This window comes from Mesoplodon mirus (genome assembly GCF_964341445.2).
Source record: "Mesoplodon mirus genome assembly, chromosome: X".
In the NCBI taxonomy this organism is placed as follows: domain Eukaryota; kingdom Metazoa; phylum Chordata; class Mammalia; order Artiodactyla; family Ziphiidae; genus Mesoplodon; species Mesoplodon mirus.
Genome location: NC_138981.1, coordinates 97,239,906 through 97,259,479, shown reverse-complemented (window position 1 = coordinate 97,259,479; position 19,574 = coordinate 97,239,906).

Below are 19,574 nucleotides of genomic sequence, written 5' to 3'. Positions count from 1 at the left end.
AGTTATGTAGGCACTGTTCTAAAAGTTTTACATCTATTAACTCATTTCATCCTCAAAATAATTTTAAGAAATAAATACTATTATTATCCCATTTAATAGATGAAGAAACTGAGACACAGAAAGATTACATAATTTGCCTAAGATCACTCAGTTATCAAGAGGCAGAGCTAGAAGTCAAAGTCCTTTTCTTAACCACTTTTCTATATTCCCTTCCTTTTGATATCTGAAATCACCATTAGAGTCATTGTTTTTATTCACTATAACAATCAACAATGGTAGTATTTATTAAAGACTTAATATGTATCAAGTTCTGTTCTACGCATTCGCAAATATTGCTTATCTCATTTAACGTTTACAATAACTATCCTTATTTTACAGAGAGGAAGCTGAGAATCAGAGAGGTTAATTCACTTCTTCAAGGTCAAATGGCTAGTAAGTGGCCGAGCTTCGATTTGAAACAAGTTCTGGCTGAAGAGCCCATACTGCCTTCCCCAAAGTGGTGACAGAATTATGGAAATGTGACACCAAGAGAGCTGTGGTCAAGAGCACACACTCTGGAGCCAGAATGCCTGAGTTTGAATCTCTACCACCCACGAGCTGTTGTGACTGTGATTTAGACCCATAGTATTTTCATCTAGAACATGAGGATTATTGTAGTACCTATCTCATAGAGCCGTCATGAAAATTACCTGTGTTAATATAAGAAAACACTTAGAAGAATACCTGTCACATGGTAAGCACTATATAAGTATTGTCTATTACTAGTATTATTTTTTGACAAGAAGTAGCCACCAGCTATCTCAGTATGAATGTCTATCAGATGTTAGCTAGCTTGTCACTTAGCAAAGCACTGACAAGCTGTGCTACAAGATTTGTTGTGGGGAGGGTAGTATGGGGAAGGGCATTCTAGGCAAAGGCACGAAGGTCAGAAATAGCTTGATGAGTTTGGAGTTGAGCAATGCAAGGTGCTCAAGACAACTAGGGCAGGATGTATTTGAAGAAGAGTGTGCAAAGCAGAAGTCACATCATACAGAGTCTTACATGCCACACACAGGGATTTAGACTTGACTTTCTGCAGAATTATAGGTTTTAAAGCAGGAAAGGGACACAACCTGCTCTGCAATTTAGAAAAATCACTCTGGCAGTCTGGGGGATGGATTGAAAGGGGTAGACTTGAAGCAGATTGTTCCCAGAGTTGCTTTTTTTCTTTTTTGATGAGTAATAATGAGTGCCTAAACCAGGGCAAATAGTAGAAATAAGAATGGAGAGGAGGGGTGGATTTCAGAGATAATTAGGAAGTGACATTCATAGGACAGAGTGAGTGATTGAATGTGGTGAGGGAGGTATAGTGGGAGGAATTTAAGATGACTCCCAGGTTTCTGACCCGGGTGTCTTGGGGAAAAGAGATGCCATGCAGTAAGAGTACATAGGGAGAGAAGAAGGTTTGAAGGGAGAGAGTAGAGATAATTGATTTATTTTGGGACCTGTTGATTTGAGGTGCCTTTGGGGTAGCCAAGCTAAGATGACCAGCAGGCAGATGAATATATGGGTCTGAAGCTCAGGAGAGAAATCTAGACTAGAGATAAAGATTTTTTGATTCATCAAGAAGAGTGTGTACAGTGTGAAGAGAAAAGGAACAAAGAAAGAATCTGGGGCCACAGCAGCATGTAAAGGGTTGACAAAAGAAGGAGGGTTAGTAATGGAGCCTGGGATAGAACAGACTGAGAGGAAAAGAGAGAACCAAGAGAAAAGGTTTCTGTTGGGAATTGGGGTGAAATTTTGCTTGCATTTAGGTGATATTTGTCTATAGTACATGGACATGTTGAAATTCTTTGCTGCCAATCAGCCCTTTCCCCTCATGAGATTTCCAAGGGAAAGATTTGCAAAGAACAGTAGCCAAATGGAGGACAAAACATCACTTTAATAGAAAAGCTGAAAATTCAATACATGATTCTCTAGGAAAATTGGGTTGGAGTACATAGTTTAGGTCAGAGGCTTAAGTAGGGCTTCCAACTCCTTCTAGAACCTATCCCTCTCTGGGTAGAATCTGAAGGATGCTGCGAGAACAACAGAGCCAAGGGTAAATTCAGTGACCCCTTTATCTACCCAGGTGCCTGAAAGAGTGGCAACAGGAGAGAGAACCCCGGGTTAATGGGAGAGAGCTAATGGACGAGAGCACAAGAGGAGCCACAGAAATAAAGAGTAAAACAGGCCAGAGATGGAGGAGAAAGTGTGGAGAACTCCAAGAATAGAGTGGTCACCGGTGTGTAAGGCCACAAGAGAAGTCACATAGATAAGGCAGCAGAGGGACATTCTAGACTTCTCTCCTCATTTTCATTTCCAGTCCTCACCCCCAAACCCTGCAGCATCTGTGGTGGAGCCAGAGATCTTTTTTTTTTTTTTTTTTTTTTTGGCCATGGTGTGGCATGTGGGATATTAGTTTCCCGACCAGGGATCAAACTGGTGCCCCCTACAGTGGAAGCGGGGAGTCAACCACTGGACCACCAGGGAAGTCCCAAGAGTCAATGTGTTTCACATGGTAGGTGGCATGTAGATGAGAGGCCTCCTTTCCCCAGTTAGAACATGTAATCATTCATATCAGCTGGGAAAATATGGTCGTGACTATAAGAAAGGCAAGAATGGATTGGGAACATAACTTTGGATGGATAGAGGTGGGGTACTACTCAGACCTGGCTTTATAAACAGCCTCCACTCTCTATGAAGTCCCAAAGGTAAGGCAAGAATAAAGAACCCAGAAAAACATATCCATCTGAAACCAATCAGGCAGAAGAAAGGTGGTGCCAGACAACGATCCAAATCAAGCAGACTCTCTTGTTAACCTCTTTGGCTTTCCTCCTTCTGATAAATGGCATGACTCTTCCCCAGATCTTAGGGAACTTCAAGTGGGCCAACATCCAAGAGAGTGAGAGTGAGAGAGAGAGAGAAAGAGAGAGAGACCAGCCAACCCTTATGAAAAACATACCAAGAATGAAAAGCTGTTAAAATGATTAAGTAGTCAACCTAACTAATTTGAACCAGAATGAGTCCAAAGTGTAGGTATGTGTGGAGCCAGGGATGGGGAGAAGAAGACTTTCTGAGGAAGGCGTGATTCAACCTGGGCTGGAGTTTATAAAATGGGTACATGACAGAACATACCTTATGGCTAGCAATGCATCCTAGGAAAATATGAGCAAGTACCAAACGATGTCCCCTCACTTCCATGTGGAGATGAAAATGAGAATCCTTCCTGATTTAGAGTGAATGTGTGTGTCCCCCCAAAATTCATATGTTGAAATCCTAACCCCCCCAGTGTGATGGTATTAGGAAGTGAAGCCCTTGGGAAGTGATAAGGTCATGAGGGTGGAGCACTCATGAATAGGATTAGTGCCTTATAAAAGTGGCCCCAGAGAGAGCCCTCATCCCTTCCACCATGTGGAGGAAGACACAGAGAGAAGGCACTGTCTATTGAACTTGAAAGTAGACACTCACCAGACACTGAATCTGCCAGCCCCTTAATCTTGTACTACCCAGACCCCAGAACTGTGAGAAATACATTTCTGTTGTTTAAAAGCTACCCAGTCTATGGTATTTTGTTATAGCAGCCCAAATAGACTAAGATACTTTCCTTCTAGCTAACTTAAAAAAAAATCTTGGTTCTAATTATCAAAACAATACAAGCTCACTGTAGAAATATAACAAGCATGGTGCAGAAGAGTGTTATAAAACAGATGAAAACATTCCTGATTATTCCTCCACCTAGATACAGCCACTGTTCATGCTTTAGTCCAGTTTTATTACAGTGCCTTTAAAACACTTCTAGATAATTGAGAATTGTACATATAATTTCTACCTTGCTTTTTTTCCCCACTTGATCTTAAAATTTTCTCTATATCATTTTGCAAACAAGCATTTTGCAAACCAGCAGGGTTGAGCATTTAGACATTCTCAAAGGTTTTGCTATTATGAATACTATTCCAACTGATATTTTTATTCATAAATATATACATTTAAAATCTTTCCTTAGGAAAAATATAACCAGGAGGTGCACTACAGGGTCGAATGGTTATGCTATTTTTAAGCTCTTGCTACATATTTTTGTCTGATTTTTAAGATCTATATGAGGACCTTCATAAAGGTTTTCATTATCATATTTTTTTCATTATCTTTATTATTTTTACTCATTTAACAAACATTTACTAGCACTATATGTCAAAGCTCTGAGGTGGATAACAAAGAACTTAAAGAGAAAAACTCTGTTCTTTGGAGCTTGCAACTTATCTAAAAAGACAAGATCCAAACACATAAAAGTTTATCAAATTCTATTGGTAAGGATATCCCCTACAGCAGATAGAATGCAAAAGTTCACCAAAAAGTATAAAGAAGGATATTCCCTGCAACTTTGTAATAGCAAAAAAAAATTAAAATAAATAAACCCAAAATACCCACACAAAACTAATCAAAACCAAAACTCAAAACCTGGATATTACCAAAGTGTGAACCAGTAGGGGACTTGATAAGTAAATATTAGTGCAACCATACATTGGAATATTGGGGGATAGCGAAAAGAAAAAGTTAGATCTGTATCGGCTGACGTTAAGAATTCCCTAATATAAGTTATTCAGGAGAAAGGGAAGCAAGAGCAGAACAGTATGTATATAGTACCCTCTGTGTGTGTGTGTAGGTGTGTGTGTGTGTGTGAGAGAGAGAGAGAGAGAGAGAGAGACACACACACACACACACACAGAGACAGAGAGAGAGAGAGAGAGAGAGAGAGAATATGAATGCAAAGACAATCCCTTATCTGCTCTTCCTTAAGCCTAAAACCTCTGAAAACAGAACACATTTTTTTTCCCCAAAACTTGGCACAAATTCGTCTGGGGAAAAACCTGATATTAACTGACATGTGGCTATTTGTAATCTTCATTTATCTCAAAATAGTGTGACAAATTTTAATGTGTTTGATTAATATTGAACATGTCTAATCTGTCTTTGCTCTCCCAAACCCCACTGTGGGAGTGACATGCTAAATGTCACAAGCACTATCTCACCATGTTAAAATCTTAAAAATTTTGAATTCCAACATACTTCTGGCCTCAAGGGTTTAGGATAAAGGATTATGCTCTGTAATATAGATATACATATGTATGCTGGTATATGTTGCTTTCTTTTTTTATGGACAATACCATATGTAATATTTTATAGTTAACTTGGGGAAAGAGACTAGGGATGGTTGGGAAAGAATTTTGCTTTTCATTTGGTACCTTTCCATAGTTTGAATTTTCTAACCTTTATATGGGTATTACTTTTACAAAAAAAGGTCAACAGTGTTAGAAAGGGGAAGATTATGGTTCATTCTTGTTTTCTTCTTTGCATCTGTCCATACCTAAAATCAATTTGAAAGTAATGAAAATTTAAAAAGGAAGCATATTTAAAACTATAAAAATCAGGGTAGCTAAAATGAGAGAGCAGTCTATGATAAGATTTAGGAGGTGACATCCCAAGAGCCATACACATTCCGAAGCGTGGGTGATCTCTATAGCCTAAGAGAGCTATGGAGGTGATGGAGCATAAGTTAAACTTTACATATATGTAGGATTTGGTTGGCAGAGATTATATGGAGTTCAGATGGGGAAAGCAGACCACATAAAGGCAAGAAAGTGAGACTGAGTTCCTGTAATCTAGAAATTTGGGAGATTGAGTAAAGTGAGGGACACCACCTACCCAGAAGGTACAAAGGACAGAGGAGTGAAAGGGTGGCTCCATTTCCCACTTGTGTTTGACTCTGAGTGTTCCCACCAAACTGGGAGGTAGAAAGTTACAATCTGTCTCCTACTCTCAGCCATCTCCAACCCACCATTTACTTCCTTTCTCCCACTCCTTTCACAGGCCTCTCATTAAATAGCCTCTTTTAAAAATTCTCAGGATGCCAGCTGATGCTCTATAAACAGTTACCACTGACATTTCTGTGCATATTAAAGATATGCACGGAATCATTTTGGGAAGAGAAAAGCCTCTGGAAATCAGCTAGCCCATGCCCCCCCATACTAGGAAGGGACTATGAGGTCATGAGAGGTGAAGCATCTTGCTAAGTTACAGTAGCCCACTAATGCAGTTTCACATAACACCCAGTCTTCCACCTTACAGACCAGTTTTAGCCTACTCTGTTTCCCTTTGTGTTTATTGGTGGTACAATTGTTGTTCAGATTAGCCTGTGATCTGCTAAGGCTCCAGCATGTTGTTTACATCCAGAAAAGGTGAAACAAACATAAAAGCTAGGGAACCGGTGGTCACTAGAGAAGCATCATGCTTGTGTAGATGGGAGTCTGAGTACTAGTGAGTTACCATAGCAACATCTGGGCATGCATTTCAGGCTCAAGGGAGAAGATAGAATTCTCACATACTGCCTGGCCTCTCATTCTTGTCAAGATGGGATTCGATACTCCAAGAGAATGGGCCTCCAACTGTCAAGTGTTAGGGGTGGGGGAGGGCAGGGTGGGGTGATAAGAAGGTGGACACTCTCTTTTCTTCCTGTTTGCAATGCCCTCATTTTTTAAGGTGAAGGAAGGGAAGGAAGGAAGGAAGAAAGGGAGGGAGGAGAAAAGAAGGAAGAAAAGGAGGGAGGGAGGCAGGGAGGGAGGGAGAGGAGAAGCTTTTCTTTTCATTGGTATTTTGCTTGCAATATAAAATACTGTGCTGCATTAACTCTTCCTGGCCTGGAAAAAAACTGTTCTGGCTGTAGCTGCTTCCTTAGAAATCCAACCTTCCTTACTCCTTTCTCCTGATTCCACCAACAGTCTGACATGGCTGAGAGATTCACAAGCTTTTGTGGCAAAAATAAATATTAGTTTTCTTAAGGGCGCTCCCCACCTGGGGCAAAACACAAAAGTCGTGGTCAGCAGCGAAGCAAGAAATTTAAATGAGGGCAGGAATGGGGGTGGGCTAAGGTTCTGACATGGATTTGAATTGCTTTTGGATCCTAAGGTAGGGGATAGCCCTACTTTAAGGTAGGGAATAGATCCACTTTGGCTCAGACTTCACAAAGCTTACTCTCCTGACCTAGCCTATACACCTTGCTAAGTCTCAGTGGGGGTGAGATTTTGGCCTTGGAAACTGAGGGTCTATCATGTGGCCATGGAGCCCATGGTGGGGGGAGCCCGGAGGGATGATTTAGAAAGCAAGATCGTCTAAAGTGGATAGACTAGGGCAGAAAAGCAAAAGATTGCTGCTTTTGGATTTTAGTGGCTGTTCCAGGACCAAGGCTCAATTGCTCAATCTGTGAGGTGGGAAGGATAATGCTATCAGCCTGAGTTCCTATCTTTCTCCATCATTGGCCTCTGGACCAATCAGGACAGTCTTTTCCCTTTACACATGCCAGGCTCATTTCCACCTTCCATTTCCTTGATTTCCTCTACTTGGATTTCTCCCTCCTCTTCCCCTTTGCTTATCTGAATGATCTATGGATCTATGTGATCCAAAATCAGTGTTCTGTCTCCTCCATAGAGCATTCCTTTATTGCCCCAACCCATGACAATTACCCCTTGCACAAAGCTCACTTTTTACATTTATTTTACATTTATTTTACATTACCTAGTTATTTAATCTCTCTGTGCCTTGATGGGGTAGGTGAGGAAAACAACAGCATCCACCTCTTAGGTTTCTAGTGAGCATTAAGAGAAATAATGTATGTGAAGTGTTTAGGGCAGGGCCTGAAACTTAGCAAGTGCTCAATAAGTCATGTCTGTTATTATTAATGAGGTGGGGCAATGCATAGCTCCAAGTTGAGGCCATCACACCTTGCTCTATATGATACATAGCAATGGCCTCGAAAGCAGCAGGTAAGGTATCTAGTTGTGCTACGGATATACAAGAGGATTCTTTGCCTCCCAGAATAGGTAAAGCGTAATAGTTAACATTTCGATGAGTGCTAACTGTGAGCCAGGCAGTGTTCTAAGTGCTTTACTTATATTAACTCATTGAATCCTCATAACACCAAGAGTTCAGGGCTATAGTTACTATCTTCATAGTAACGATACTATACTTTCTGCTGAGGAGGAAAGGGGCCCAGAGATGTTGGGTAACTGGCAGCAGGCCACACCGTTCAGCTAGCAAACAGTAGCAGAACTGGATATGAATCTAGACAGCGTGGCTCCAGAGCCTGGATTCTTAACCACTATGCTCTCCCCTTGCAAATTGGAAGCTGAAACCCTAGGGAAGGCTAGGGGGAGCAAGCAGGCCATTTAGAAAAGTGAAGGAGATTTAGCTGGAAAATGTCCAGACTCTTAAGAGAACACAGGTTTTGGGGTGGCCCCTGTCTGTGGAGAATGAGCAAGCTTTGCACGTGAACTGCGTGTACTGATGCTCTCCTTGCTGCCTGCCCCAGAGTAGTTTCAGTTGCCCCCCAGAAGCCCAGCCTGAGAGTCTGGGGTCATCCTGACTCATTGTGAGGAAGGAAATGAGAGGTAGGGAAAGGGAGGGTGGCATTCCAAGGTTGTGGGCAACAGAAGAGCCCTGGCAAACCCTAGGATGGTGGCAGCGAAGCTGGAAAAGAGAAGTCTGCCAGCTGCTGCCGGCCACTGAGGGATACGAGCAGTTTTCAGAAACTCGACTTCATCAATCAAACCTCACAGCCTTATCTCTCACTTCTTTCTGGGCTCCTTCTTGGGCACAATCCTGTTGTTTATCTGGAAGGAATTTCAAGTGTTACACAAAGCTGAGAGGGAACACAAATACTTGGATTTGATGAAACAGTCCTCAGAGGGGGACTGGAAATCTCCTCGGAGCCAGGGCTGGGCAGGGACTTTTGGAGAAAGGGAAACTGTTACAGCTCCCAGACCTTGAACCACAGGAGCTGGGTGGTTAGGAATCCTGGCCTCCCTCAAAGCTCACAGCTCTGTGGTGAGCTTTCTTACTCACTTTGCTTCAGGCTATTCTCAAATCTCTGGTGACTTCACAAATACTTGGAATATTAGGTTCCACCAGAGAGACTGCTACAGACCTATAGGTCTTACCAGTGGGACACATGGTTTTTAGTCATAGAGGATGTTAGAGCCTCATCCCTAAAATCCTAGCCACCACCATACCTGTCACCTTACTGTTGGCATGTAATGTCTTTGAGTCATAAAGGCTTTTCCCTAGCTTCCGGAATGCCCATCTAAAACCTAGAAGGGCATCTGAAGCTCATCTGATCAAAGCCAGCTAACCTCTATTAAAATGTGACTACCCTTTGATGCAAGTAGCATATAAATTAATCTGAGGTTTATGACATCTCTGAATTCCCTGAAATTGTATGCAAAGTTGCATGTGCACGTGCATATGTGTATTATTTTCTTCTTCCCCTTGCAAAGGTCTTATCAGGCCTCCCACAGATAGAAAGGGTATTCCAGGCCAAGAGAACAGCATGCACAAGTGCAATGAGATGGACTCCAGCTTGGCATATTTGAGGAACTAAGAAACACGTGTAGCTGGAATATTGTGAGCAAGGAGGACAGTGGGGCAAGATGAGGGTGGTCAGGCGGGTAGGGGCCAGCTTACAGGGCCTGTGGGACCATGGTCAGGAGGCTTTATTTTAGTCTAAGGGCAATGAGAAGCCATTAAAAAAGTTAAAGCTGAGAAATGACATGATCTTGCTGACATATTAGAAAGATCATTCTCGCTACATCGTGGAGAATGAATTGGAAGGGAACAAGCATGAAAGGGAGAAAATCATCATGCAGAATAAAGATAATGATCTCAATCCCTAATTCTAGAGCCTCTAAACCTGTTTAAGTGACATAGCACTGAAAATCACAGAGCTCGTTGTGGAATATCATAAAATATTCATATCTAAATCATAAAATATCTACCAATATAATTCCACGCTAACTCAAGTGCTATCTTATATATTCTAGTATAGACACCAAGGATGTCAGCAAAACTTACAGGACCAGAACACATTCTATCCATTAACTTATTGCTCTTTCTTGAAAAATTTGGGGAAAAGACTATCATGTCATTTCATCTTCAATGGCAGAATACTCTGGTTTTGTCCATAATTTGAAAGACACTGTTAAGAGAAGAACAATTTATTGGGACTTAGACACTGATGCAGGTTAGACTCAAAAACAGGGATGTTCCTGTGTCCTTTCAGTCTCCTCGCTCCTCTTTGCCAGGATTTTTAGCTAGCTCTTTGAAATGCATTATTACAGTGGGAAGAAATGCAAGGTTCAAAGGTTACACACAGCAAAAGCCTAGGTTCACAGGCCATCTTAACTCATCAGGGGAAAGCCAGATCCTTTCAGCCTGAATCCTAGGTGAGTGTTTTGGTCCCAGGTTGAAACTGTTCAGAATCTACCTGGCAGCCTGAATGGACAGGCTCCCATGGCCTCCTGTCCTGGAGTTCTTTGAGCACAAAGCCCCCAGCTTCCAGCAGTTTCCCACCCGGGCTCCTCTCCTGCTCTCTGGCTTTCAAGAATTCTCTGAACTGTGCTCCCTGCAGGCACTCAGACTTCTTTCCCCGACTTTCTCATGCTGTCTGTCCATTGACACACCTCTCATTGAGTCCTTCAAATGTCCCATTTTTCTAAATAGCCCCTATGTTTCCTTTCATCGTCTCTCGGTCCCCTCCTCCCAACATCACACATCTGGGACTCTGATGGCAATTGTCCATTCCTGCCCCTCACACTGACTTTGTTCAGCTCATCCCTGCTTTGAACATACATTTGCATGTCTAAAGTCCCATTAACATTATGATTATGCCTTCTCCATTCATCCTGTAGTTTTCTCAACATCACATACATTGAGAAGAGGGAAAGAGTTTCTATAGGAGCCAGGATGCAGGTGTCAGAATTGTGAGTGAGGCCTTAAAGGTGGCACTGTTGGATTCCTGAGAGCCCAGGCTGAAGTAGCTAGGAGTGGGCTGAAGAGGCGCTGGAATGTCCACTTAAGGATTTGTGGGAGATTTTAGGATCTGAGAAACAAAAGCAATATTGTCATCCGTTTTGGACGAGTCTACCCAGCTTCAAATGAAGCCGGGCCTGTGTACTGTCACATCTTTATATCTCTTTGGAGCACTGGGGGCTTCTTTGGTGGTAGCAGGGGAGGCGGGGTGGGGAGAGCACAAGAGAGCGTGAGAGAGCCAAAGAGGGTACTAGGGCAGCAGAAAGGGATGGATAAAAGAAAAACCTTTTCACTATTTTGAGAAAGCATTTGAAAAAGTATGGAGGGTATGGGCTAGTCTGGTTCTGTCGATCATTCTGCATGAGACAAGACAGTTTTGCGAAATATATGGCTCAGGTGGCAGCTCTTTTTTTTTTTTCTCTCACTGTTGTGGCCTCTCCCATTGCGGAGCACAGGCTCCAGACGCGCAGGCTCAGCGGCCATGGCTCATGGGCCCAGCCGCTCCGCGGCACGTGGGATCCTCCCAGACCGGGGCACGAACCCGTGTCCCCTGCATCGGCAGGCGGACTCTCAACCACTGCGCCACCAGGGAAGCCCGGCAGCTCTTTCTTGTTCTGAATTATGAGAGTCATGCTGAACATTTATTAAGCACCTACGACTATGTGCTAGGCCCCACGCCAGGCCTTTGATGTGTCCTTACCCATTTAATCCTCACAATAACATTAGGAGACAGAAGTGATTATTATGTTTACATGACGTGGGAGAAAACTGAGGCACAGAGACAGGAAGCAACGAGTTCAAGGACACATATCTGGTAAGTGGCAGAAGCAAAATTCAAGCCTGTGTCTGGGCAACTTTGGTGCCCATACTCGTCACGACCATACTACACTGGCATCATTGGCCAGTCTGGGGACCATTGTAGAGGCCAGGGAGTCCCTTCTCATCCAAGTCACCTCAGTTCTGAATCTCTCTCCCCTCCTCTGCTCCCACCCCCAACATTTCCAATACCTTCCGAGAGCCCCAAAGTGCAGGGAATGGGAAAGACTTGGAGCAAAAGTCGAGTCAGTTCACAGCAGAGAAACATCCTTTGGTGTCTACACTCAGACAAACACTGATTGACAAAAGAAATCACAAGCTATCTTCATGTGAACCGAATGCTTATTTTGTATTTTTCACAGAGGAAATTAAAAATCTGTACAACCTTCCAAGTCTGCTCCAGGTCAAGCCTCTGCTGGATGTGTTAAAGCCCAAGACTCCATCTGGATTTCTTCAACTCCTAGTCCTTCACCCTGCCTTCCTCCCTTTGCCTCTGCTCTGCCTTCTGCCTCTCTGTTCCTTTATCTGTTTCCATCTCCCACTTCTCTCACTCCCTTTTCATATTTACTTGCTAAGCCATGGCCAGAAAAGAGAGTTGTATTTTTACTCTCAAGGGTGATTTCCTGGCTGGTCACATTTTCCTCTTCTAAGTCTCTGATCATCATATTCTCTCAACAGCCACCCAGACATATGTTTAAAATTTAGGAAGTGAAGGGGGGGTGGCGTTTCTTTTCAGTAGGGACAAAGCTGAAAATTAGTCTCTTCATTGACAAATGATGTGACATGCCAGTTAAAAATAAGGGTGTCACCAACAAACAGTGGCCTCATCCTACCACCCCAGGGTACCTCCAATAATTCCCTATGATAGTGTTTTCCAGAATGGGGCACGACTATCACTGGGGGCTCTAGGGATAATTTTAGTGGCATATAACCAAATATTTTTCAAAGATTAACATATTTATTTCAATGGGGATTCAAAAATAAAACTTGCATTCTAAACCCATGGAAAAAAAATAAGGGCGTCACTATGTTAAAATATTACTTTCAATTTCTCAGAATGTTTTTTTCAGTCTTTAATATTACAAGGCAGAGTCAAGAATGCGGCCTGCGGAACCAACTCTATAACTTTCTGTTGTACTGCTCTCTCTCTTTTGGGCTATGACTCTGTGAGCTGACTAGGCAAGTATGATTAACCCCATAAACCTACAGGCAAGTGACTTGCCCACGGTCATACTGCTAGAGAAAGGGAAAGATAGCACTCAAGGGATCTCATCCTTAACTCCAGAGATCTTTCCACTGTTCCATACCCAGTGGGCATGTTCCTTCCCTCATGTGCTCTGGATTTTAGGAGGGTGTAGTTGGAAGCAGCCCGTGGATGCTACTCTTGAGTGACAGGAGACAAATAATAAAAGCACTAACATTGGCTGGAAGTTTCCTGTGCTTTACATGCATTTTTTCATTTAATTCCCACAAAACCGGATGTAATAAGTAGTATTATTGTTCCGTTTTATAGACGAGAAAACTGGATTACAGAGAGGTTGAGAACAGCGGTCCTTAGCGAAAGTACTCCTTGCCTAGCTCAAGCTGACATTCCTGAGTCCAGAATGCCTGATGGGAGGTGTCATTTGCTCCAGTTATAACTTGGGAATTTGCGTCATGGCATCAAATGTTCCTCTCTCTCTCAATTCCTAGTTTACAGGCAGAAGTACCCCAGTCCTCATCTCTCGAAATCAGATAAGAAAATTGTACTCAGATTTAACATTTCCTCCAGACAAACTGTGGAAACCACGAAGTGTACAATTTAGTAATAATACCAACAATCTTACCTTATATAATCTAGGATTTAAAAGCTCCGGAGTCCGTACAACTGAATTCAAGTCCCTCCAATTATTGGTTGTTTGACCTTGGCAAGTCAACTTCTTTATTATCTGTTTTTCTCATCTATAAAATGGAACAATAATAATAATAATCACTTCAAGTTTTGCAGGGATTAAGTGAGAAAACTCAGGTAAAGCACAGGAAAGCTTCTAGAAAATGTTAGGGCTAGTGTTATTATACCTTTCAGCATATACTCTCCTGGCAGGGCTCGGGCTCCCAGCTGCCTGTGTATGTTTTAAAGGACTCCATTGAAAACATACGTGCTGTGTTCACCAGCCCCACCCCCTTTTTCTTTTCTTTTCTTTTTTTTCCTTCAGGGAGGAGAAATGAAACCAGATGCTATAAGGCCAGGGGAAAAATCCCAGGAAAGTCTTGTTTTCAGTTAATTTTGTATATCTTATTGGTACAGTTTATGTCTTTCTCTTCATCCCCTTTGCGCCTCCATTGCCTTCATCTGCAAACAGTGCCTTCTAAAGGCAGTGGGAGCTGGGAGGTCTCCTCTGGGTTTCCAGGTCCGGACTGGGGTAGATTCCGTGTCCTTGGAGAGCAGCTTCCTTTTCTGTGAGGCTTGGAAATATCTCAGTCTCTTGGGCTTCACACAGTCTCAGGTTCCTTCCTTCAGATTCTCTGAGACTCCTTTGGGGGCAAGGAACCGGCCGCCCCCCCCCCCGCCCCGGTCCCATCTTCCCCTCCCCCAAACACCCACTTCCTTTATAGCAGCTGCAGCTGCTGGGTCAGCCTGGGAGCTCCAGCCCTCCCCACACCCCTTTCCCCCAGGTAAAAATAAATAAAATGTCAGTGAGCTGATTGCTTTTTGGATTGCACCTCACCTCTTTCTTCCTGTTTTGAGCTTTCTGGTTTCTTAGTGGGAACTACAAACCTTGCCTGGACTGTGGTGTGGGTGTGATTTCCTTCTTCCTGGCTCCTGTCCCATTCTTCCCCCACTCCCTCCTTTCCTGGCTTGACTCTCTTGTCCTTCTAATTGGGATTTCTCACCAGCAAAGGGTTTCCATCTTCTCCAAAATTAGTAAGTGTCTGGAAAGGATGGTGGAGCTAAGTTTTCTGTAACCCAGCAATTGGAGCTAAGAAATGGAGACTTCTAATTTATCTTTTACCCAAGACTCACTATGTGACCATGGGCCGTTCTCAGTGACAATGCCATTTGGCCTGTGGAAGGGGATATTAGCCACCCTCAAGTTACCCCAAATCAGCTTACAGAAAGTGTGCTTGCTTGCTCTACAAATACACCTTCAAGACAAATCCCTTAATCTTTACCAACCCCACCAAGCCCCTTCACATAAATAGAGAATGTGAACAAAAACAGTAAAAACAAAAACAATATATATATATATATATATATATATGGACAAGGGGGCAGCTTCCCCATATAGAAATTCTGGAGCTACCACTGTCCATCCACTTTAGATGCTACTCTCTTTCTCAAGACTGCAAAACCATACCAACTTTTAACATCTTTGGAATGGACTGCGATGTTTGTAGAATTTACCTGGTATATAGGTCCCAGACTGTGGCCTGGACATATCAATCAGGATAACAGCCTCTGTGGTGCCCTTGCAGTTCTGTTTGTAATCCTTATAAAACTGTACTCCATAAAACAGTTAACAAGCATTGACTGAAATCCTTATGCAGTGTAGAACCCCATTCTATTCACCTGAAGTGCTCTGGGCCTCCTCAGGTGGATCTGGAATGCATTAAAGGCACTGAGGCAGTGTGAAGGGGCAAAAGGGCAGCTGGAGACAGGCTTAGAAATGTAAAGCAAGTTGTTTTAGGGCAACGTGGCTGAATAGCTGGGGGCCACTAAGGGAGGAGAGGTAAAGTGCTACTTGTCTAAGCAGAGCTGAGGGCCTGAAACCTGTGTGCCTCTCTCCTCTTGGGAGCAGAACTGAGAAAGTTAGAGAATGTGAGTCTAATTTTTAGTTCCTGTCTTAAAGGAATTTATGTTTAGGGATGAGAAAAGTGTACACAGATGTATAATGGTTAAGAACATGGCCCTGGTGCCAGGCCACATGAATTCAACCAGATCTTCCACTAACCAGCCGGGTGACCTTGGGCCAGTCGTTTCCTCCTCTGACTCATTGTATCCTCATTTGGAATGGGGAGGCAATAGTTGTATCTACTTCATGTGGACAGTGAAACAAGCTCATACCTGTAAAGTACCTGGCACATAGTGAGTGCTCAACTGATGTCAGCTACTGTTTATTCAGTGCTTACTAATTGCCACGCTTTGTGCTACATGGTTTCCATGCATTGTGCCCTTTACTTCTTACAACTCTCCTATGATGCAGAAACTATTATTATCCCCCATTTCCCAGATGAGGAAACTGAGGCTAAGAGCAGTTAAGAGGATGATTATAATTGAGTGTAGAAGGTGCTATAATAGACAGGTGCAATAGGAATACAAAGATGGACGTGTCTAACCCCTCCTGGGGAAATCTGGGGAAGGCATCACAGAAGAGAGCTCATACAGGGTTGGCTTTGAAGGATAAACAAGGATTCACCAAGAGGGGCAGAGAGTATGCAAAGGTGAATGCATGGGAGTTGAGCATAGCTGGAGTGCAGATGTGGGCAAGGTGGGTATCAGCAGGAAATAGACCTGAAGGTTGACTGAGACCCATTTGTACCTGCCACACTGAGGAGTTTGGACTTTACACTCGAGAGAATCATCAAAGACGTGGAAAGGCTGCATACAGGGAGGGAATTTAAGCTAGTGATAATGAGGGTCTGTACTAACATAGTAGCAGTGTGAATACAGAGATAAGTTCAATTGCAATGTAGCCTCTACTCTCACCTCAAGGGCCTCACAATATAGTGCAGAAGACAGTTCCCAAATCAAAGGCAAACCAACGGTTCCAATACAATGTGGTATGCTCAGTGGGAGAGCCCCACACACAGGGCTCTAGAGAAGTACAGAGAAAGAACATTGTTCAGGGGTGAGGGGAGGTCAGAAAAGGCTACTCATAAAAGGAACTTCTGGAACTAAGTCTTGAAGGGTGGAAAGAATTATCCAAGCAAAGAAAAGACAGGAGTAGTGTTGTCATTCTAGTCGTAGGAGTAACACAGCAAGGGTGCAGAGATAGGCAACAGCATGGAATGTGGGAGGACCAACCGGTATTTCAGTATAGATGGAGCAGAGAGTGCATCAAAGGTGAGGGGTAGGAGCGGTAGGGTATGGGGTTAGGGAAAAATGCAGAGGCCAAGTTGAGGAAACTTTATATGCCATGCCAAGGAGTTTGAACTCAATCTAGTAGGTGAAGGGGAGTCATTGAAGTAATTTATTTTATTTCTTTTAAATTTTATTTTATTAAAGTATAGTTGATTTACAGTGTTGTGTTAAGTTCTGCTGTATACCAAAGTGATTCAGTTATATATATATATATATATGTATATATATTCTTTTTCATATTATTTTCCATTATAGTTTATTACAGGATATTGAATATAGTTCCCTGTGCTATACAGTAGGACCTTGTTGTTTATCCATTCTATAATAGTCTGCATCTGCTAACCCCAAACTTCCACTCCATCCCTCTCCCTACCCCCACCCCTTGGCAACCACAAGTCTGTTCTATATGTCTGTGAATCTGTTTCTGTTTCATAGATAAGTTCATTTGTGTCATATTTTAGATTCCACATATAAGTGATATCAGATGGTATTTATCTTTCTCTTTCTGATTTATTTAACTTAGTATGATAATTTCTAGGTCCATCCATGTTGCTGCAAATGGCATTATTTCATTCTTTTTTATGGCTGAGTACTATTCCATTGTGTATATGTACCACATCTTCTTTATCCATTCATCTGTCGATGGACATTAGGTCACTTCAGCGTCTTGGCTATTGTAAATAGTGCTGCTATGAGCATCGGGGTGCATGTATCTTTTCGAATTATAGTTTCCTCCGGATATACACCCAGGAGTGGGATTGCTGGATCATATGGTAGTTCTATTTTTAGTTTTTTAAGGAACATCCATACTGTTTTCCACAGTGGCTGTACCAATTTACATTCCCACCAACAGTGTAGGAGGTTTCCCTTTCATTGAAGTAATTTAATTAAGGGCCTACCAGAGGTACTGATGCACCTATTAGACTAGTGGTAGTGTGGAGGCTGGGATTGGAGGGGGTGAGATTAAAAGAGGCAAGACCAGAAGCAGGAAAACCTGGTAGGAAATTATTGTAACAATTCACACTAGAGATGATGACTGACTCAACCAAAGCGAGGCAGGTGTGATAGAGAGGAGGGGAGTGATGGGGGAATTAAAAGTGGCAGGACTTGGTGGCTGATTTGATATGGTGGTTGATGGAAAAGGAGTTAAGCAGGATTCTCAGGTTTGTGGCCTTAATGATGAGTGAATTTTGGTTTCACCAACCAAGAGTGGAGAGCAGAATCTGGAAGAAAAATGATGAGATTAATTTTGGACATCTTGAGTTCCAGATGGTTGTGGGGTATCCAAGTGGAAATGTCCACTGGAAATATTTTGATATATGAGTCTAGAGCTCCAGGGAGATGTCAAGGCAGGAGATTTAGGTTTGGAAAGCATCAGAATATGGATGATGGTAAAAGTCATCAGAGGGGATGAGATCACCAGAGAGAGGATGTATAGTGAAAATAGAGGAGGGCCAAAGATAAAAACTTTTTGGACTATCAGTATTCAATGGGCAGACAGAGCAGAGGGTTCAGGAAAGTTTGGTCCTTACCCTGGACTATATGTTTTAGGAATCGTGAGGTTGAATGAGAAACCCCAACATGGTAGCCCCACTTTTTCCTTCTTGGAACTTTCTAAAACCTTTTTTGTGGCCTATATGATTAAGGATCTTAACAAATTTTAGGACTGCATACTTTTCAACTTCTAATGTAGTAACTTCTTCTGAATATTGTTGCAAATTGCTTTGTAAAAATGTTCATTACAAAGTTTTCCGAGTTCCTTAACTAAAAACCTCTATAAGCAGAAATATTCTATTTATTTTCTTTGTCTCATTTACCTAAATGCTTTGAAGTACCACATCCCTTTGACTCAGAAAGAGTTGCTTCCTCTTAGTTTTAACCTAGGTAAAGCACCAAGCACCAAGCACAGCGCTTAGCAACATAGCAGGTGGCCAAAACAATTCAAGTGGCATTACCTGAATTCATTGTTTTTACCTAAATATGCACACACTATCCTGTAACTACACACACACACACCATGAAAGTAAGTTAGGTCTTTCTAAAATAGTGATGGTTCAACTTCAATCTTGCCCTTCAGGTTTTTGTTTTAATTTTTTCATACTGAAAGGCATATTAGAAAAAGAAAAAAAAAGTCAGTATGTAGATTCCAGGGGCTGTTTCCCTTTAGATTATTACAGCATGTTAAAAACTGATCACAGTTGATATACAGCAGCTTGCCTGAGTCTCTGCAACATGCCTCAAATGCAAAAATCCTTGGTGATGGACGATTGTGGGTAAAAACATACATGCATCAGATTTCTTCTCTGATAGCTTCCAGACCCCATTTTAGTGGGTTTGGCTCTCAAGGCAAACTCCAGCACAGGAGTAGCACTCAGTCATTCCCCCCCCACCTGGCCTCCATTCAGCGGGCGGGCCTGACTAGCTGCTTACATCCTCTCCCTCCTAAAGGAGAAGAGAAGTTAGAGATCTCCCTGGTGAGTACTGAGCTGCCATCTGTGCATAGGGTTTTACAGGGGAGAACCAAGCGACTCTGCTTTCTCTCAACGTAATTGTAATAAATCTCTGCAAAGACTCTGTTTGGATTATCTCAGAGAGAGAGAGAGAGAGAGCAGAGAAGAGTGAAGAGAGAGTGGAGAGATACAGAGAGAGAGAAGAAACAGAAAAAAGAGGAAAAAGAGGAGGGAGGAGGAGAGAGTAAGAGGAAGGGAAGAGAGGATGCATTGCCATTGCCATGCACTACTTTCCTGTGTGTGCTTTGTATTTTTAATAGTGAATACCCACATGTGTCCTAAATCCCACGAAGATATTTTCTTCCCAATGA